Source organism: Trachinotus anak, unplaced genomic scaffold, assembly GCF_046630095.1.
Source record: "Trachinotus anak isolate AG129_WGS33_773 ecotype Australia unplaced genomic scaffold, CSIRO_AGI_Tana_v1 ptg000001l, whole genome shotgun sequence".
Lineage (NCBI taxonomy): Eukaryota > Metazoa > Chordata > Actinopteri > Carangiformes > Carangidae > Trachinotus > Trachinotus anak.
The window spans coordinates 6,334,319-6,357,557 of NW_027273852.1; the positions used below are offsets into that span (position 1 = coordinate 6,334,319).

Here is a 23,239-nt window from a genome sequence, read left to right on the forward strand (position 1 = left end):
CAGTAAAAATAGGACTGTGGAGTGAAAACAATATCAGCAGGTGGAGTAGGGTGACTTCAGTAATGTCCAATCAAATGAGCGGCTAGTGTCTGTTTCAAAAACAGCAGACAGTTTAATGAAGCCATGGAGGAGAGTCTGGGGCAGTTTCTCTGACAAAGAAAATGGAAGTGCAGAGTTGCAAGACAGGGAAATATGAACTTGAACATATTATTGTATAGCATCAGACATGTAAGTAAGTAAAAATTAATTAAATGAGCCACTGAGTATACATGCCTGCATGGTTCATATTGCTAACTATGTCTTAATTCAAATTGCCAAAAACTAACTGATCCAAAGTAAGTCTGCACTGCAACGTACAATTAGTCATTGGTATCTCCGTCCCACTGGCAAACACAATTTGTTATATTCTCAACTAAGTCTTTAGACAGCTTTTAGTAACTAAAGCCCAGTGAAAAAAAGCTCTTGGCTCAGTGTGAATATTAAACATGAACAGGATAATGGCAAATGCAAGCTACAAATCAATAATTTAATTATAAATTACTTAATTATTGTTCCAAATTCACTACTCAGTGGCATGTGCCATCTGTGGTGGTGCACACATTCTCACAGCACATTCATTATACAAATATGTTATTGTTGCTGTATTGATGATTAATTTCCTGTGCAAAATGCCTGTGCATTATTTTGGTAAGCACATAAGAACACATTTTTCTTCATCCCGAGGGCATGAGATTAAAGACTGGGTTTTTATTTTGATTTGAAGTCCTTTGAAACTCTTCTGGTAACATAAATAAAAGAGGTAATGTGTAGTGACATAATGTTAACTGAGTGCAGCACTTTCTGTGAATTAATAATTGGCATGTGTCTATAATTCCTAATGAATGTGTTGGCTGAGCTTCTCATGGCCAGCTGTACAGATGGGTGTCCAGGGGGCATTCAGATTCTGCCCTTGTTTATGTTTTCATGTCAAAGTCATTTAGATCTTCTGATGATGAATAGATGGGAAACGCTGAGTTAAAAGAAAAACATTGATAACGGGAATGAGAAGAATATCAAAAGCACATGATTGTATATGAGTTTTTAAAGATAATGTGATCTTGAGGCTGGACTAGGGCTGCACGATATGCAAAATAAATTATATTGCAATTAATTTAGGAGATAAATCACGATTGCAGTTGGAATTATCATTTTTGCATTTCATATTCGCAGATTTTTTTTTTTTTTTTTAATGATTGATAAGTGATTTGTGTTAGGGCTTGTAGCAAACAAGCATGTTCCCTTACGTCTGGAGAATATTATTTGTAGGCCGGGGCATCTCTGTAGTGCCACAACACTTAAGGTGCTAACAATGCACAACGATGTTGTGACACATTTTACCCTGATCCAAAAAATTGCAGCTCTTGAATTTTTTTGCACCTCTTGCGATTCGGATACTGCTCTTGGCTATATTGCGATTTCAATTATATTATTTTGATTAATTGTGCAGCTGGACATATTATAATCAACCTATTATAGATTCATAATGAGTTTCATTTTAAGTAAAATATATGGGTCTGCATCTATACATTTCATATTGTATTTTGTTATTTAGTTACTGTCATTAAATCAATACATGTTCTGTAAATTCTCCGTTGGTGAACCACTAACAAAGCTCTAAGTTAGCTTTTATTTCGTACACCGGCATCTGTTCCATATGCCCTGCAATATTTATAAGGTGCACTTGTGTGCGCACAGTGTGTAAACAAGTTGTCAATTTGTCAATCAATGCAAGACTCTGAATGGCATGGGTATAGCCTCATTAGTCAGTGGTTGATGTATTAAAATGTGTATTCATAAGTAATTCGTCAGCATTAAAAATTTAATGTAAAGTCTAATTATGAATCTTTAAATGGCATACAACACAATATGAGGCTTGATTTAACAGCTCTACCACAAACCCTTTTTTTTCTTTTCCATATACAGTAGAAGCATCCCGGAGGCCTTTAAACTTTACTCTGCAATGAGAGCAATCCCTTAGTGACCACCTCTCAGTCCAGCTTCCAGTGAACATTTTAGAGCACAGGGTACAGATGACTTCAGCTGAAGCTGCTGACCTCAGTTCTCTAACCTTCCCCATTACCAGCCCTGATATCTCTTTGAATTTACCATGCAGGAGCTAGCTTCAGGGTTGGTGCATAAATTTAGCGATGGTGGATGTTTGTTCTAATTAGATTTATGGGTAGGAAATGTTTGGAGAAGCAAGACAGCACTGTTTTATTATTAAGCTTGGAATCAGGTCAGATGAAATGTGCGGCAATGAAATGCTCTTTGATATTTATGAGCTGTGAAAGCGACACAAGTTACCCAGCTGTAAAAACTGGGGTGTACAGTCATTTTTCAGGACGAATAGAAAATATTGTTTGCAAAGTTCCCAGGACAAACCATATAGAACTCATTCATGACTATAATCCATCACATATTCAATCAAACGAAGAAGAAATATCCATTAATGGCCCCAGTTTTATCAGTGAATATTTAACCAGAGTATGTTATTTCTTTGTTTTGTATTTCTGTGTTTTGTCTTTTGCAACCCAGCAGAATACTGTGCAATTGGCCTTATGATTGAATTTAGAATGAAGAAATTAGATGGGAGGCTACAGTTAGAGAGTAGATACCAAACCCAAGCCAGGCAGGACAGGTAAAGGTGCCCACACAGGGTAAACAAGAAAGCTGTGACCATGGCAAAAACAACTGTGTGGCAGGTTAACACAAACTCAGTGATTAAAGTTACATTAACTGCATCATGGGGTGGACATTAAAAAAAAAATAGAATGGCTGTCAGGTGTGGGTTGGGTTCGGTTACTGCAGCCCGAGCCGCACTCTATTATAACAAAACATTTTATGCAAGTGTGCTAAACAGGACTATGGTTGCAATCAATTATCATCGTAAGTCAAGCTTTACATCCACAAAAAGAACACTCTTCACTGCACGATAGCTGTATGGTGTATAACTTCTAGTTCCTAATAACACAAAGGCAGTTTTGCCATAGTAACTGCATGCAGTGTAAATCACTGTACCAGGCTGAAATAGAATTACAACAGTCCCACCTGGCTGTTGTGACACTCAGAGGAGTCAGCTAATTGAATAAGCCAAACGCTCCAATTGAGTCTTTCAATGTGACCCTGTACAGTCCATGGCACATCCATTTAGATTCCATCTGCTCTGAATTAACGATGTGCACATTCTCATTTCTGTCCCTGCTGCTCCAAGCAAACAACTACGTTGATCAGAATCACATAAGCGCTGCCAACTGCCTGCATGAGATGAGAACAGCTGCCGGGGAGTTGCAGGTGGAATCGGACTACATTATGGAGTTTTAAATATCAGTGCAATTTTACCAGTGATCTTTAACATCTGCTATGTTATACAGTGCAGTCAGATAGCCACGAAACAGTAATGAAATTAAGCAATGAAAACAGATACATTTACTCACATTTAAACATAGTAGCTCCCAAAACAAAGCCAGTATGATAAGCAAATTTCACTTACTCAATAAGTATCCAAAACTATCATTAAGTGTCTTTAATGTCAGTAAAGACACACCTGATTTTACTCATTTTAAGTACAACTTTCAAATATAGAGGACACACTCACCATGGATAGTGATTTTTTAAACAAGCTCCAGACCAACTTCTTTACATGTTTCAACATAAAGCAGTATCACCTAGAGTAAGCTTCCTTGCAATTTTATTAGTTCTTTAGCCTAGTTAGGTTTCAGTATTTTAAATGTTTAAATCTAATTCTTATCTGAAAATATGTTGCAGGTATAAGAAAGAAATACACATAATGGGACACATTTACACAAAAATATGTGCTGTGTGTTAATGAGCTAAATCTCACAGTACAGTATCGTGGTTTTTTTTTTTTCGTTCATGTCAACCTTAATTATATATGTGACTATGCTAGGTCAACACAGCAGCTATCTATTTGATGCAAGTGATCATATCTCAATCCAAACAAGTGTCACACTCTTGAGTTTAGTAGCAGAATTTGGTTTCCTCCTCTTGGAGCTGAGAGTACAAATCCTCATTAGCATTGCAGTGTAAATTATGAATGACCACAGAGCTATATAAAGGCTTATGTTATTAGTGTACTGTATTACTAAGATGTTTCGCATGCCAAGCTAGAGGAAGAGAGTTGATGACTGCTTGAAGTCTCACCATTATCTTGGATACCATATGCTATACTAAGTATATAATGTTTCTGAAACATCTCCTGGATCTCTATTGATTTCCACGCATGCAAAGAGGTGAGCTGACACCTTTATCATATGGCTCAATTATTTTTGTAATGTTGTTAATCATGGCTAAACATGGATAGCTTGCAAACATATAGGTTTTCTGCACACCAAATGTCAAACGGTGTATCTTCATTTCACATAAATTCTACTTAAACATTAAAAATATGGTTATGTTTGAAGGTGTTTTTCACACATCCTCAAACTGTTTGACACTTTGCGGTTCTACTGCCCTGGAGAAAACCTATCCCTGCAGGCAAGTGCATGAACAAGTTTCAGACCCAGCAGTTTAGTTTATTAGTTGCATCCTGCTGAGCACACTTAAGACTGCTAGCCCAATTAGGCACATTTTCTACATTCCCAGGCTCAGTGCAGGATCACTGGAGTAATTTTTCATGCCTATGCTAATAAAAAGGACATGTTCGTTCTTAAACTGTACTTAAATATTACAAATTACTTAACATTTAATTAGAGGAACAGGGGCTCTCTTGGGGACAACTGAAGGCAACATTCACAGTGTGACTTTAAGAAACAGCTACCTGAGCCAGCTGAGATGCACACTCAATTATTCTAAGAGCTCAAGAAATCGTTTAGATTGAGTGAAAATACAGAGATTTTTTTTTTTGGACGTCTGGTATAAACAGTCCCTCTCAATAGCCTGTCTCTGTAATTAGGCTAAAAAGCACTTAGGAAGTTTTAAGCTGCTGCATGCCTATATTTTTTCAGGTTAGCTTTGATATATCAGATTTCTTAAATATATCTGAGGACTCTTGGGAAAGTCATGATGATGTGCAGACCGTATGCACAACAAATGAAGCAATCAGAGAGAGACAGGAAGCAGAGACAGAAAGTGGGCTGGAGTTGTCATTCCATCTGCCACACTGTAGTTTAAAGTCCACACCCATGCTCAGAGTACACATGCACAGACACATACAAACACAAAATCTGAGCCACCCACTTACTCATTTTGTAATAGGGAGCAGGAAGGTTGAATGTCTCCTCGACACATTACTCTCTCTTCAGCAGGGATGCCTTTCCCCTCTCAACATCCCAACAGGAATGGCCACAATGTCCATGCAAGCTGCGCGTTATATAAACAAAGCTGTTAAGCTACATACAGATGCTAGTGGAAATGCATGACGAACAAAATGTAAAGCTGCTGAGCGTGAACAAACACAAAAAACGTATGTCCATTTTCTGAAAATGGATTTACTGTTTTGCATCACTGGGCTCTGACTGGCAAGCTCCATCGAAACAACATGAAGGAGGAAGGAAAACAGAACACTGCTCTATGTATAAGCCTCTAGTGCCAATGCAACAGTGTTTTTTTCCCAAGCAAAGGTGTGCAGCACGCCATTTAAAAAAAAGAAACTCAATGCCAGTTTACACTCTGACTTGTATTTTAGTTTGATGCATCCACAAGTGTCTGCACATGAGCATCTGTACCTCATTAGCAATGGTGCTATTTTTACATTCAATGAAAACACCAGGATCCAGAAAGTTACTGAATTTATGCATTTGATAACTCATCCTTGGTTGGCTTATGGTGGCTATCACACTAAACCTGGGTCACTGAATCGCCTCCCCCTCCTCTGGTGTACTACACAGCGTTCGGTTAAGAGTGTTAATACTAACTCTTTTTCTAAAATGTAAAAAAATAACTCCAGAAATGAGTAAGCATGCAATCTGTAAAATCCTCACCCATGCAGACACTATTAAAGTGTGGAGGATTTACAAGGCTATCTACTGTATGTATTGTCCTGTCAGCATTTTTATTCATGATATTAAAATAACAGTAGATACTTGATGTTACATGACAGACATAACTCAGGAGAAGACACATAAAAACCAAAGGAGGTATAATCACAACCAAATAACTTAGGACGGGATGCTAAATTACTTCACACTGAAGGAAGCTCTTCTCTCTAGAAGGCAGAACTATATAAATAGATACTCTCATCATGTTTGCTGCATCACTAATAATGTTGATTCTCCTCTGTGTCATTTACTGCAAATGTCAGAGAGTTAGGGAGGTGACAGCAACACCAAAGCCAGCATGCTAGGAAATAGCATATTCTAATGGTGCAGGGCAGGTTCAGATGACATTCTGAGCAATGACAGATGCATTCAACTGTAGTGGCTGCAGTCACACTTCTGAGTCTTACAGCAAGCAAGGAATCCTACTAGAAAGTGAGTAACTCTAGTACACACGCGTCTGTAGTCTAGATACTTAAAAAGTGCTACTTGTAGCAGCCCACTTGTATTACACCCACCCTTACTGAGCATCAGTGTTTTAAGGATACAGATTACCAATTTCATAGGCTATGCAATGATGAATGATATGTCATTACAGAACAGCTCTATATTGTAATACAGTTCTGTTATTAAATTATTACCCGCATGGTGGTCTTGTTCGTTTACATTTGATTGAGCTCTGTGTGTTGTGTCAGGCACTGAATAGTGAGTGTTAATAGCCATTTTGAACATCACATCTCTATCAATGATAACGATTTGAGGGCTGAGGATCCAGACTGAACTAAGCAGATCTCTTCAGGCAAATTTCACATACAAGGCTAGGTCACCCCTGATGTTTAGCCCCATCAAGTTGTCAGACTGCAGGTAGGCTCATAGGGCCATAATAGTATAGCTAGCTTGCAGCCCATGCAGTGATAAACCCAAAACAGACCACCAATGTCACAAATGCTTCTGTTTTTAAAAAAAAAAAAAAAACAACGAAAACTTACACTTGCACTGGATGCATAAATACCCGAGGAGGGCTGAGGTTGACTATATTACCTGTAGTTTAAAATGATATTCGTGCATTTAAGTGATAACCAGCTAAAACAGCATTTATGGGTTGCAATGTATCAACAGCAGACTGTGTTCTTCATTTACTGCTAATCTTGTACAAAGTCTTTTCACTTATCTATAATGATTCATTTTAAAAGCCATTATAGTAAATTGCTCATTCCACTAGTCAGGTTTCAGCATGATGGCAAGAATGACACTGACATTCGATTGCAACTTTTAAATCACATCACTGCAGGTCCCTTCCCTGAGGCTGTATGTTGCACATCACCACAGATGGATCAGAGTGGACTGAGTAATGTATTACAGAGGGAAAGCTCCTCATAAAGTTGCTAGACTTGCTGGATTTTACACAGTAGAGATCTTCAGGTGCCAGGACTCATGGGCTTTGGAGGGGATTCATCTTTGATCTTGCCTTCTCAGCACTTCTCCTATATCGGTCTCAGTGCAGCAGCATTGTTACATTCATAGAGTGATGCTTTTGGGAAGGTACATGCATAAGTAAATCCACTCACTATTCAAGTTAGCTGTTAGTGTAGAATTTTGAAACCCTAATTAGTGAACTGCATTAGTCTACATGATAAGTACAGTATTTGTTGAGAAAAATATGCTCATATGTAATGTTAGCAGCACAGTCTCTCTCTCTCTCTCACACACACACACACACACACACACACACACACACACGCCCTCCCTCACTCAATCTATGTCTGTATTTTTTCCAAGCCTTTTCTCCTCAGTGACAATTCTGTGATATCACCATTGCCCACTGCAGTGTGTATGCAGTCACTGGTAGTTCTGATCACCAGCCTTTAATCTAAACACTTCCTTGATGTTCCCAGACATCTCAAACCCTGCCTCGAAATGAGCTGAACAAACAGCTGTATCAGATGACTGGTTCCTCACCGGATCTAAGAGGCTGCTAAGGAAATGTCAGTGCAGTTTAAATTACGCATGATCTGTTAAATGGAGTTGCTTTGTTGACATTTCTGCCTTCTCTTATACACATTTTCTCCCAACAAATATGCCAACTTTTTTCTTTTTTTTCTCTTTTTTTGGAAGGGAGGGGTGGTGTTCTGGCACACCTACAACAATGTTTTTCCAAGATTTGTTTCGTGTTTGTAAAAGCAATCTTGCAGGCCTCCATTGGAACCAGTTGAAATACATCACTGATTACATTTATAATTGAGTATGGTCCACAAAAACCAAACACAAAGCATAATACTGCTTTTTGTCTGCACTGTATTGTGACTTGTCATAACATTGCTGTCAATTGTTCACCTAGTAGCTAAAAAAGTAATCTCAGTCATAGATATTAATCACCAAAAACCCCTTTACACATTATCTTAAGAGTAGTCTTACATAGCCAGACCTATCTCCACAGAGAATCTGTAAGTGCTGGAGAATGGTCTTGCTAAACCCATTATCATTCTGCTTTTGGGGGAAAAAAAAAAACACTCTGGCTTGTTTGCCAATCACAATTGTCTTCAGCTGCGCTGAGCCCCCGATGCAGTGACAGTGCCTCTGCTAAATAGTGTTGGAGGGGAACTTGTCTTAGTGGAATATTTGCATGTGGTTAAGCAAGCACTGTCATCAAAATTCCCCATTAACACTACAAAAACAGCAAACATGTATGCAGACTGTGTGATCCAAATCTTCATCAAAACTTGCCATTTTCAGTGTACAGGGTGCTAGCTCAGAGGTTATTGTCATTTAACATAGCAAAGGGGATTTTGAAAACGGTAAAAGGCAGAGGAAGGGAAAGGGAGGAGAATGCCGCCTGTAATAGGCACCCAATGGCAGATTTACACCCACAGCCTACCTCCAGTGAGTCAGACTACACTGACATTGACGCAGCAGCATCCCATTTCATGTTTTGCCACAACAAAGAAAGAATCACTTACTTCATTAAAGTAAAACAATGGGATGTGATGCAAGTTTTAAATTACACTTCAAGAAACTTCCTTCCATTTTAAAAAGAAATGCCAAAGAGAAAAGTTATAATAGGACTTAAGTAGTTTTATCACCTTTGACTCATACAGCATTGATCTGCGACCCAGGGTTGATTGCCGTCTTTGTATGATGAAGCCCATGACTCTAAACCATTTATCACCTATTGTTCAATAGTGAGTCACCACAGCTTTCTCAGGCTCCTGGCAGGAGCAGAAAAATCAGAGCTGATGTAGCCAGCCACTCATTATCCTGTGATTACTAGCCCAAGGAAAAAAAGAAGAAAAACCTCACCCCTGATACAACACTCGGACACACACATCCATGCAAAAACACCCAAGTACACACACTGCCATAATTGCCAGTGGCATGGAAGACACTGCATGCACTGAAACACATCCATGTCTCACATCAGCAGTAACACTTCTTCATACCCTTGAGCATTGTCTATTTCCGAGCTTCTCTAACAAGCTATCTGTGGGGCTGAGGCGAGAGTGTTGTTTACATTTTAAACTGTTGGTTAGTCCCTCAGTATCAGGTGATGACTGACAGAGTCCTCTTCTGCACTCTGCAATTGAGTCAAGGCTAATAATCAGTTTGGGTATTTCTTTTGATATCCATAGGAAATACTGTTAAATATGTTGATGATCAAAACTATGATGATTATTGTTATCATGAGTATGATGACGTTGATGAGATTGTGGTCTTGACTGTAATCCTAAAAGCAATTTGAAAGTGACTGCATGATGTGCAGTTGGGATACGCTGTGCATCGGTTGTCCTGCTGTGATGAGTACTGTATTTGTCTTACTTTGACTGCAAGCTGGCACAGATACTTTGGACCACACAGCATGTGCTTAATAGCACTTGCATGGAAAGGAAATTAATAGACAAAGAAAACAGTGCATTTCTAAGAGTTTACATTTCTAGCAGACTACACAGCATTAATGAAAAGTGAACTGTTGTCTATCAAGGACCCTTCCCAGTGTCTTTTCACTTAAGGTTAATAACTAAGCTGCATCTGATACTGCTATTTCAGGGATTTTGTCAAAAGAAACAAAACATCTTATAGCCTAGACCCATCTGAGAAACAGAGCATGTCTAGAGAATGACATTCCCAATAAAAGGGTGCGTCATTGGTCCATGGAGCCTCATTTTAAGTAGGCTGTTCGGGGCCTTAAGCATAATGGAGATTTACCAGGTTTGACAAGTCATTTTTGTGGGGTATTTCCCTTAAAAACTGCTTCAACTCATGTTTTTGACAGCTTATGATCAGAACAGTATTTCCCCAAGGACCTTGACGGTCTTTATGACATTCTGAAGAGTTTTGTCCTTTTTAGGGGAAATGCCACACACTGCACCACGTATGCTGTATTTTGTCAGCCTTAAACCTGCAAATGTCTTGAGATCTATTCGATCAAATTACGAAGGAAATACAGAATTTTAGATGAAATTCTAACCTGTGTTCTTACTTTACATATCCAATACTTGAACCTTACAAAATTTGTATATAGGTCTGAAAAAAAATCTAAGTCAGGTTAGTGTTTCAAAGGAACAGTGCTCCCTCTTTTACAAGAGAGTGAGCACTCTTGAGTTTTATATTAGTTCTCCCATCTTATTATAATAAAACTTGGCACCACCTTCACTATATGTTTATGGCATGTGTAATAGACCTTGAGAAAATGAACAATGGGGTTTCCTGGAACAAACTGTCTACATAAATATAGTCTATCAATAATCAGAGAAAATAAATAAAGCTAGCCACTGCTGTGCTCGGGAGTACACTGGTGTGACCAGAGCAGACTGTGCCGACGGCTTGTGTCTGTGAGATAAAACCCCTGCCAAAGAAGAATGGGAGCATTTACAAATCCCTTACATTTTAGCACAGGCACACACATAAAAAGGGGTAATGGTCAGAGTCTGCCCTCTTGTTACTGCAGAAATGGAGGTGTTGAGGACAGCAGGGGGTGAGAGCTACTTGATAGGAGACATCACCTCAACTTCTGAAATGTAATGTAAGAATACAGATGCAATATGCCCTTGGATCTACAGAAAGTTTGAAGGAAAATTCTACTCCTGCCTTCTGTTAAACAAAAGAGCTGCTGGTGATTTTTACAGCGTTCTGGGGTCTCTTTTGTTTTGACTCACCAGGAAAACATAGACAAGGTGAACTCATACACCTGAATATTTTACAGAAACAATTTTCAAAAATGCAAAACATAAATCAAAACAGAGGAGGCAGATACAAATCTCTCCATCATGTAAATGTTATGACGAAAAGGTAATGTAGCCAGACAAGAAATTGTGTTTTGAATAACCAGTAAAAGCAACAAAACCACCAAATTAAAAATTCCCAGTTTGTCCACGTCCTCTAAAATGACACATATACCCAATCGACAGGACAACGTTGTCAGCACCTTCCAGGAGAAAAAAAAAAAAAAAAGAAAAAGATGTCTATGATTATGGCTAGGTCAAGTTTAGGCACAAAACAACTTTGTTAGGTCGAGGGAATTGTGGTTTGGGTTAAATTAAGGATACTTTGTTAAGTTTAGGGGACACTTCATTGTATTTACACTAATAAACGCTCAGTTACAGTTAGGGAACAGTTGTGGTCATGATTAAAATTAACCAATACTGAAACAATCAGTGGTCCCCTATGCTCAAGTCTGACATTTTGTTATCCCATGCATCCTGCCTGACCTCCTCCCTCTGTGGACTTTGTAGCATTGTAACAATTTCACCCATCTTTCTCCTTTGCCTAATGGACAACAGTCAAAAGTCCTATGGCTACTAGAGAGCTCTGTCACTTGAACTTAAATGTGTCCTTGTGGGACAATTGCTAAAATGATAATGCTGTTGTTACTTTTGAGAGGACAGTCATGGCAAAAGAGATTGAGGCAAAACAGATCTTCAAGTCCCCTTCGAATCAATAATGTGTTTTGCTTATTACTTCAATTGGATGTTTGAGCTTCTCTGTGCAGAATGAGTTTAACACTAGGTTGCATTTATCTGCTAGAAAGGAAAAGTTTCTCTGTGCTCTCAGCTTCAATCTGAATTTAAGATGTCAATATATGAGCATGACTGTGTGACATAACTACTTTACAAGCCAATCAATGCCCAATGTGCAAGAGTTATATGGAAATTTAAACTCTTCAGACCAGTAGATGTTATTCTAAGAATTTTAAATCAAGTAATTTTCATATCAAGTGTACTTATAGTACAGTGAAAAAATCGGAAGGGGAATAGCTGAATCACGAGTTTAACATACAAAACACCTGGCATTGACATTGGAGGCAGAGGTTTGAGTTGCAGCTTTTCTGAATTCTATATGGAAATATTAATAAATGAAACAACATTTGTGACTTTATATTTTCATATATGTATATTACTGGCATGTACTAAAAGTGCTCTGGAAAGTGTTAGAAATTTGTTATTTAAGTCAAAGACTGCGGGTCTTCTTTGTTGTGTGATTCTTTTTTTCTTTGTTTTTTTTGTTTTCAACACTGTAACTGTGTTGCTGCTATCTTGGCCAGGTCTTCCTTGTAAAAGAAATCTGTGATCTCAATGGGACAAACCTGGTTAAATTAAGGTTAAATAGGAAATAGAAAAAAAAAAAATTTAAAATAAAATAAAAATAAATTTAAAAAAGGGGGGTTAAGTGTAAACTTGGAACATTACAAACCTTGATCCTGAAATAACCCTTTAAATGTACTGAACATCATATAATTATTTTAAATTGTTTACATGATCTAAACTTTGACTATGTTTTTTATGTCAATAACTGGCCTCTGCCTTATACAGTGTCAGCTGCACTTAAGAACTATCATTTAACTGAGGTTAATCAGTCAGCAGTTGCTTTACACATATTTAATGGTCCTTAAAAACTAATATTAAGTCCAAAAGTCATTTTCTCTGGAGCCTAGTTTTGTTTGTTTTTTTCCCCCATCATGTCCATGCATGAACTATATGTCCTACTTTTATCACTCAGGCTTCAGTCTTCCTTCCCAACTTCCCTCATTAATCATTTAGGAAAGGCAATTTGCACAGCACCTGTCCCAAGCAGGAGGCTATTAAGGTCCTCAGTCAAAGGGGAACCACAGCCTGAAAGGTTGAGGAGTAAAGCTCATTTACAAAATATTGCTGTCTTCGAATTGCTTGATGAGTGAGCTAAGCTACAGGGCAGTTTTGTTCCAGAGAGTGCGTATGCATTCAGTCAGCCCTTCAAGGTATCCTCAGGTAAAGTGTTTGCTTAGTCAAGGCACGTTGATTGGGATTAATATTTGTTTTTCTTCTCTTCCATTGCCTCAGAGTATTTACTGGAAAGACCCTCACAAGGAAGGACTACACTGCTGTTTGCCTAATTCAAAGCAAATCCTTGTTTTAGTAATGCAGGGTAGTATTTCAGTCATCCAAACCTCCAAGGTTGGATGACTGAAATACTACCCTGCATTTTTAATAAAAAAACAAAGCTCAGTAGCCTGCAGCACTTTCCCAGCCACCTCACTGCCCACACCCATTTCTTACAGCAGGCCAAGTTGGAAGATCAATACATTCAGGATTATGACACTGTGATGCCAACTCTCTAAGGACTGTCCAGAGTGTTTTTCCTATGATCATACTATATAGGCAGTTCTGTGCTCACTACAGTCCCTGTCCCTTCACTGTCTGAGCTTTGAGCCTTCAGTGGTCATCATAATGGCAAGAACTGTAACAGTATCCAAGAGACATCTTTCAGACAACCTCCCTTAAGGATTAAGTGAGTAAATCACAAATCGAGGCTCCACTCCCAAGACACAAAGTTCAATTTGAACCGGCTGCAGTGAGATGGGCAAGATAGAGTCAATGGAGGGTTTTGTAAATGAAAATTTCACACATGTGGAACTACAGTTTTTTCCAAGCATAATAGAGAAAATAGAAAAAAACAACACCTCTCATCTGCTATTTATCTCTCACTTCTCATCCAAGGGTGGTGTCAATTAGCTGTTAGGACAGAGGGCATCTCAGCCTTCTCAGGCAAACCTGATCAAAGGTACTTTTCAGCCACATTCAACACTCCACAGTTTAAAGAATGTGTTATGGATAACAGTCTTCAATGGCCCTCTAAATATGAACAGTAATATTTTCCAACCGTAAATATTACAGCTAGTAGGTGGAGATGGTTGGCTTAAAATTCAACAAAAAAGTGAGTGAATTGTCAGATTGTTTTATATCATATGGACACATCGTTTCTGTAACATTAATTCTTTTGTTAAGGTCATAATTGGCTTTTTAATAATGGATCAAGGATTGAAGATTTGTAATTAAAAGATGAGACACAATGGTTTCAGAAACAAGTCTGATACAACTGGAAACAAAAGGCAGAGGAAATTAGCCACTAATAGACAACCACAAATTCCATTGAACTGCCAGCTCTGAGTGAGGCGTATTGTACAGACTACACTATATCAGTATATCCCTGTAATATCATCATCATCCAGCAAGGGATGGAAACACTAAGGAGGAGACTATGAAATATTCCTTTTGCACCTCACTGTCTACAGTATGTGGCAGCAATCACAAAATGGTTGGTCATGTATAAGGGCAGTTTGGTAAAACTTTAGATTATGGCCCACAAAATGCAGCTTTAATACTGTGTATGTACAGAGTAACAATGAAATATCTACTTGGTAGCTGTAAATACAATAGACAGGTAGTACACAGAATGTGGGGGTGACAAATCTATGTTTAGGGAGGGCATAGAACTAAATTATACTGCAAGTACTGTAAGTAAATTTTAACCAGCACCTAATGAACTAGAAAGGCACTGAGGTAGCATGGACCTCTGTCAAGGCTAATGTCAAACATCATACATCAAACTTCAGATTAAAAAAAAGAAATTAATAAAAGGGATAAACGGTCATAAGAACCAATAGTTTGGCTTTAACCAGTACCAAGTTGATGCCAAAAACAGTGCTTGTTTTTCTTTGTCTTTCTTTTTGTTCTTCAGTACTGTAAGTAACAACGGCACTATAGACATCATAGGTACTTAAAACATGATTCTTCCTGGACTGACAAGGGAAGTATAATAACCATACAAGCTCACATTCAAAGAGAAGTAGAAGGCAAGCAAACAACAATAACAGCAACACTTGGAATGGCAACAGGTCTGCCACTACAAGTTATAACACTGTTATAACGCTGCTCTAAAATTAAAAGTAGTCGTAGTGTGGACATAATGGAGGTAACTCTCTTTATTACAATGTAAACCTGGGGTGTATGGGCAGCAAAATAAATGATTCATTCTTCACCCTTTTTTCATTGTAATGACAGACTCTTTCTCCAGACTAACTTACCATATTGGCATTTGACATAATGTTTCACACACTTTTAATTACACAGTCAAATAAAACTAATTTTAACAGACTACCAGAACTCATAGTCAAGACAAGGACAGCACCATTCAGGAATCATTATTCCACAGATTTGCAATAGCAAAAGAGATGTTCTAGGAGTGATAACACTGGGTTACTGTTGAATGGACTGTAAATATGAACTAAAATTTGAAAAAAGACTGAAAAGCCCATGAAAGAACTCTGTAAGCCTCCCTGAACTATCGGCCTGATAGCAAAGTAATTTTCTTTTTTTTTTTCCTTTCTCAAACTTTTACTGTGTTTCACAAAAACAAGATCTCACACAGCAGTGCTAGCCTTGTGGTCTCCCAAAAGACTAATGGAGGAGATTATTGAGAGTTGTAGTCGTCTGTGTAGTGTTCCAAATGGCATCTCATGATGAGGTGAACTTAATGCAGTTTGGTTGTTATTTGAGAGTGATGTCAGCAGTACACATGGACCCCTTTTCTGACATCTGCATATGCTGCTGAGTGCTCCATTGACATTAATATACAATGCAGACAACAGTCTAAACCAAGCTTTTGTTAGGCATTAACAGTTCATGCGGAGATGGCTTTGCCACATTTTCAGAGATGTCCCTGTCAGCAGAGTAGGACCTATCATGTCTCTGGCAGACAGGAGCCAGACAGAGCCCAGAGGAAGGGGAATACTAATTCACCAGCCAATGCACTGCCAAGCTGTCATTAATCTCCATGGAGCACCAGTGCTTTGGTATTAAACATTTATTGCATTTGCATAGAAACTTGAATCCAGAAGAAATCTCATGTCGAAGCCAAAGCGAAAATCTTTTCTTGAAATATCCTTGTGGGGCTCATTGCTCAGCTCAGGCAATAGTTGGGAATGAGGTCAATGCCTTCTCTTGTTATGTGAAAGCCCCAACCCCCCTCCACCCATCAATTGACAGACAACCAGCAGGGCTTAAAAATAATCATACTGAAATACAGAATTCTGTATGTGTGTAATGGGATTCATGATGTGCTGCAGATTTAGAGAAATATTAATGTCACTTAGTAGTATTACTTAGAATTCACAGGATAATGTACAAGTCTGCAATGCCCAGCAGCTCATCCTCAGTTCAGTGGGTTGCATTGTTTTGGATCCTCATCCACCCATCTAAGTCTAATTTATTATTAAATATTTCAGACATGGACAAGTGTAGTGAAATCGTCCACTTTGGAGATTTTCAGCACCATAGTGAATGGCATGCAAATGGTAGAGAGTACCTTCAGCAAAGTCACAAAGTAGGCTGTGGGTTCAGGGTCCTGACAAGCTCCACAGGTCTGTCAAGTATATTCAAAGCTCAGGTCAACCATAGGTTTTCATAGAGTTGGCCTGTAAGCAGTGGCCTGGCCAAGGGAGATAAGGGTGACAAACATGAAGGCCACCTTGGGAGGAAAATTGCACAAACACAGCAGGCCAAACAGGGGGGGGGGGAAGGCTGTGATATTCCTGTGTTGTGCTGAAATGCAAGGGCAGTGACCCTTATGAATTGGATATGCTGCTCTCCAAAGCTTTAAAAAAATGAAGTTCTTTTGGCTGGGTAAACAGGTAAAGTGATGAAAAAATGTTGTGTTTGCTGTACGTCCTTTGGTTTTAACTCTGCAGTAGCTCAAATACACTAACAACTTTTCGGATAAATCGGCAGACATCTCTAGTTCCAATAACACATTCATTCCGTTTTATATTCAAACATCTCAGATAACACTGTGAGGGCCATTTATAACAGTTATTTGATATTTTTACAACAGATTTTAGGAACACTTGAATAATCACTGAAAGAAGATACCCAAGGGAATTTTAAAATATAAGAAAGAGCTAAAGTCTTTCTGTGGCATTCCCTAAATCCAGACTCTAACAGTGAAATGCCTTCATGTTTGTGGGAAAAAAAAAAAATGTCTTTACCTAGTCTTGTTATCACTAATCATTGTCACACACTAATACATACACACTTGATTTAGCCCAGCAACAGTTAAAAAATAAAAAAAATCTGATTTTGGAGACATCTGGACCAGAGCTTGACAGTATAACAGAAGATAGGATGAGACAATACCGTTTATATCAATATAGTTTTATGTTGCGCTACCTCACCTGTTCCTTCCATAAAGCTATGTTGTAATAACTTAAAATACTGCACTACAGACAAGCCAACCATGACAACCACCAGAACTAAACTACGCTCAGATTTCTCTCTTTTTTTCCATGAGGCTTCAAAGTGACTTGTGAAACATCAAGAAATGTATTTTCTTGGCAAAAAAAAAAAAAAAAAAACTAGGCTATCTAACTATCCCAAATGGCTAAAACCTTATTTCATTGTAGAGCTCTATGCACTGATTCGTTCAACTACACTCACTCACTCTCTCTATATATATATTTTATATATATCTCTAGCTATCTATCTATGGGACGTGAGATCCGATCACAAGCAGTCACTCAAGATGCATTTGGAGATGCATTCCTATGCCAGGTGTGAACTGATGTGCCGAAAGCTTTCTCCTTGTGGTCAGATCACCTGAGACACACATGTTAATGTCAGGTCTGAACAGGGCCTCTGTCACCAGGCTACCACCACGCTACGGCACACAGAACTAAACTAAGATTAAGGATTTAATTTTCAAGTTTCAACAAGCAGAACACATTAACAGAGTGTGTACACAAATAGGAAACAGGTGCAAACAATGATTAAAAAAGGTGAGGGGGAGGAGAGCAGCAGGCTCAGCTGTGGAGACCGCTGGGGTGCGCTGCCTTGACAGATATTGCATACTGCATTCTAAATCATCCTAATTTTTTTCACTGCGACACCCCTACATGCTATTGTTTGCATCTCAGACTCTTCAAGCAACCCTGCCCCCACTCTCCCTCTGCATCTGCATTCAATCCCGGCCCCAATCACTCACAAGTTGGAGGGAGAGGAGCTGCCAAAGAAGCCCAATTTGTGAAAAGGAAAGTCTATTAAGCCTATTTTTATTCAAAAAAGGCAATTTATTTTTAATAATGTTTTTTTCATTTACATATTGATATACTGTGTAGCTGTATATTTTCAAACAAGGTCAGACCTGTTGTTATTCTTGTTTTTTCATGTTTATTGTTATTTGTACAGCTGTGTGTTTTGTTAAGCAAAGGAGGAAAACCTGTAATTGTACTCTCTTTTAACCAATCTCTTATTATTGTTAAAAACAACTGAAGGAGCATTCTCAAAGGTAGACCCGTTTCTGTTCAGTATAGGCTATTTATTTTATATAATGTTTTATTTTTAATCACAGTCTGTTTTAATAAAAGTGCTTGTGACATTGGACATATGGCTTTGACTTAGAACTGTACATTTAGCCTACTTCACAGAAAATACCAAAATATATATTGTGTATCGTCATTCAGCCTAAAAACAGCCCTAATCTGAACACAAATCCCTGGTGTCAAAGGCTTTTAAATCCATCCATCCTCAACTGCTGCAGCTGCATTTGAAAATACCACAGAGATAGTATAAAATGAGGGAAGGAAAGGTTACAGTGAGTTTTTCTAGTGGAGCATAATCTCTTAAAATAAAACAAAAAATAAAATGAATTTAAAAAATGCCAAGGAAATCTGCTGTGCTGAAATCAGCCAGTAATTTACCTCCATGAAAGCTGTGAAGGTTTTGTTGACAAGATCAACACACAGAACAAGTTAACAAAGGTGGATTCATGCTTCTAATGGAACTTTTTACCTTAGCATTCACATCCCCTTTTCTGTTGCCTTTGCCCAGTACACACAGCTGTTGTAAAGGATTTTCAAGGATTTTAGAACTGAAGAAAAACAAAGTCCTACAGCCTCTACACACCCTGTGGCTAAATCATCAGCTGGCTTAGCACGCTTTGATAGCGTAGGTGAAGCTGAATACACAAGCAGAACCTTAAAAAAAAGGTGCACACTTATAGTGACTTTTTTTTTTTATACTGACCAAACACTAACTGCAGAGAGAGAATGACAGAAAAATAATCAGCAACTATTTTCATTATTGATTGTTTCATTCATTTTCAGGCAAAATTAGTTAAAACTCTCCACAGCAACAGCAGCTGCACTGTAAACATCACAAATCCAGTGTCCCCGGCATTACAGTTAGGAATAGCTGCAAGTAGCAAGGCAATGCACAGTTTTAGTTGCTTGTCAGAAAATAAATGGGGCACTCCTCAGGAGCTAGGCCTCTGTGTCTTGCTTGGCAAACTACAGTCTAAATTGAGGGGGGGGTGAGCCCCGTAGTTTGAGACAACGTCGACCCTGGAGCAGCACGAGTCTAACTTTAACCTTAAGGTTAACAATAATTTCATGCATGCTATTCTTGCCATCACCATCAAAGCGTCCTTCCAGCATAACCCACTGTCAGCCCTGATGAATGGGTGCCTTCTAGGATACGTTAGCTGATAAAGTATGAAATCAAGAGGTGTCTTCACTTAACGTACTGTAACAACTGTGTTCATCCAATGTGTGTATTTTTTCAGTAAATAAAACTCTACTAACTTGTATGCATGTCATATGATAACAGTCATAGTCACAGCCATAACACAACGTTATAACTTGTAACTTCAAACTGTAGCAGCAAGTCTCTCCAAGGTAATATCCACAGGCTAACAAGCACTGAATCTATTGTCTCAGTCAACTAAACATGAACAATTCTGAGGAGTCCTGAAGCTCCTAAGTGATCTCTTCAGTATTGTTTGGTATAAAGACTGCAGTTAAGTACACAAAGCATTGAAGGTGGCGACAATGGACAAGAGATGGTATCAGCAGTAGCTAAATCGAGTGCAGTGAATGGGTTTGTACAGGTTTGTGGTGCTGAATGGTCTCAACAACAAAACACATACAGCTCCATTAAGCCCTGACAGGAAAACATGTTTCAGGCAGTCACTTAAGCAAGGTAAACTTTGTCACAATACTGAGTGAGTTTTAACACTGTTTGAGGTTATCATGACTTTGTTTCCTGGAGGTTTTTATGTACTAGTGTGAACTCGCTTGACATCAAACTCACAAAAATATCCCCATAAAAAAAAATACTAGTGGACACTAGTCAGTACTCACTGATCCTTGGAAACTTTTATAAAGCAGTTGTCCATCAGTTCCAGTTCCAGCAATATGTAACACTGTGTGAGGCTCAGTCTGTATTCACTGCCCGCTGTGAAGTCCTCAGCATCTCTGACTCACTCCAAAGTAGGCCTGTACTTTCCAGAAATCCACAAATTACGATAAAACCTTATTTCTTTTCAACTATAAAGAACCATATGAATTCAGTGTACAAACGGTGTCCATACTCACTCAGAAACTCGGTGCAAAATGTGTTGTCCTCGCAGTCTCATGTCATCCAAGCTAAGGACGGCCAAGGCAAGGCAAGGCTAGCAACAGGAGGTAGAGTGGTTACACCGTCCGGGCCAATTAAGTTAAATTACCGACACAAAACAGCTCTAAGACAAGGCCAACTTTCCCACCTCACCGACTTACAAAACAACACAAAACTTCCGATTTTTAACTTAATTAATAAACAGCAATTTGACGGACTTGACGCTTAAGACTTGTTTTGATTAACTCCGTTTTTTCACCTGTTTCCCGTTAATTAGTGCGTCATAGTACTCGTCACTGATTGGCCAATACGCCTGACAACATGACAGGTTCAAGGACTGTTCCAATAGAGGATTTTTGAAATAGTTCACAGCTATTCATTTTTACAATATAAATGCAACATGATTAAACACAAGAAATCAATTCGCCAGTTCATTCGTTTTCCAACAGTAACTGAAATGTTTGTCAAATGAAACAATAATGTTAACAAATTAAGTGCAGGATAATGTATAATATAATGATATAATGTAATCATTTGAGGGATTTTCTTATTACATTTAAACTGTGGAAACTATTATTTCATTATGTTATATCAGATACCTTGGAGATCAAAGCAGCTTATAAATGAACTTTGGAATAGTTGTAGTTTGATTAGATTAATGTGTTTTTATATAGTGAACCCCATTACTGCTGATTCACTGGAAATGTTGGGATAATGGTAATAGGGTTGAAATATAGCAGCACTATTGTTTTGTTTGTAATCTACATATTCATTCTTTTTACTCAGTATCAACCACACATGTATTCTTGTCTATTTTACTTGCTTGACACAAAGCCCACTGAATAGAGCATCTATTTACAGGGGCTCATATACTTTATCAGATGATTAATAGACCACATTAAATTACCTAAACAAAAACATGCCATAATTTGAAGTGAACCCCATCAAAATGTGCATGTCTCTGGTGACTTTCATAAATATGCAGATGACGCACAACTATAATTTATTGTTCTCAAGACTTTCATTAAAAGAACAAGCCCCAAACCACTATTCATATTTCAGGATAAGCCTAAATAAAATCCTGCCCCAAAATAAAATAAAAGAAATTTCTCATCATTTGCATCCCAAACAAACTGAGAGGAAACATCAGTGGAACATCAATACAGATCAGGTCTAAGTAACTGATTCTCAAAGGTATCAGATACAAGAAGACCTTTTCCCTTGTCATCTCATTTAGTGTATATCAAATATCACTCATTACAGCTTAAACATTTTCTCTGTTTGCTCTGTTTTTGTTTTCCATCATGTCATAATAAGGCGAAACTGTAACATTTTGCTTCTTTATGTGATTGATATTTTTATAACCTTATTTAAGCCGCTGATTGTTTTTAGAAATCGGTGTAATTTTCTTAACACAGAACAAGTTCCATTATAACATTACAATTTTTAAAGCTTTAAAAAAACAGACATGAATGGCGGCAATTTTATCCTTAGCGCCCTCTCATTATTGTTTTAATCAGGATATGATAATGAGGGGAGCAGAAGACGGGGTGCAGCAAGAAATAATGGAAATAATTAAGTGAACCTCGTAACAGCAGTATTACCCTGTGTTTAACTTGTCTAGAACAAATTTTTGGAACCAAAAGATTATAGGCTTGGATGAACATTTTGAACTAATGAAAGAGGAGCGTTCATTGATTTCATTCAGCACCCAGCATAAAAAATGTTGTTCTCTGACTTAAAAAATAGAAAAAATCAAAAAGACAAATGTTAAACTTTGTGACAATCGTGTGTAGGCTTTTAACAGTAAAATTCACTGCAGATCTTTTCTTGGTGGCTTAGCAATTGGACGAACGAAGCTTTGGAGAATTAAATCGCTCTTTAACATATCATACACATTAATTTTGACCATTTGCAGTTTAAACATAGTTCTCAATAGTGCAGAAATCTCTCATATCATAACATCATAAGCAATGTTAGAAAATCAAAAACTTCTGCATTTGTTGTCCCTTTTTAATCTTCCTTTCAGATTTTGTTTCAGGGTAACGTAAATGCAGTTTCTTGATGATGCATGTCATTTATAAAATGATAAGACTGAACAGAGCATTGTGGATGACCTCAGCTCAGTTTTATATTCTTCCACATATGTATGCCGGCAATTGTCCGGCTGTAATGTATGCGTGAGGTTCTTTTACTGGACCAGAATACAAAACATTGGAATAGTTGGAACACAAGGGTCTTCAGTAAAAATGCCAGTGGGATGGAGCTGTTGCAGACACACAGTGATGAGACTTCTAATAAGGGCTGTATGAAGTCAGCTCCTCACTCCCTACTGAGATGTCGCATGATAAGATAAAGTGGTTTTGACACAAAATAAACAAGATGATTTTTTTCTGACTCTTTTTTTTATCATCTTTTGGCAATTTATCTTTAAATCAGGTCTGACTCCAATGACAGAAACTGACCTAAAAGACATAATATACCTAAAGACATTTAATTCCAAAGGTGATG

General features: G+C 38.0%; 1 long non-coding RNA gene across 8 annotated transcripts in view; it reads right to left on the reverse strand.

The window, feature by feature from the left end:
- The window catches only part of LOC139606993 (uncharacterized), a 155,565-nt gene extending 134,514 nt beyond the window's left edge, over nt 1-21,051 (reverse strand). For 3 of the 8 annotated variants that reach the window (XR_011684766.1, XR_011684761.1, XR_011684784.1), the window contains exons 1-2: nt 20,707-21,031; nt 20,473-20,607 (exon numbers count right to left, since the gene is read on the reverse strand). This is a non-coding gene — a long non-coding RNA (uncharacterized lncRNA). Of the gene's footprint in view, nt 1-20,472; nt 20,608-20,706 lie in introns of all 8 variants that reach the window. The other 5 variants (XR_011684795.1, XR_011684762.1, XR_011684757.1 and 2 more) reach the window with 4 other exon arrangements.
- Nucleotides 21,052-23,239: the final 2,188 nt, after the last annotated feature.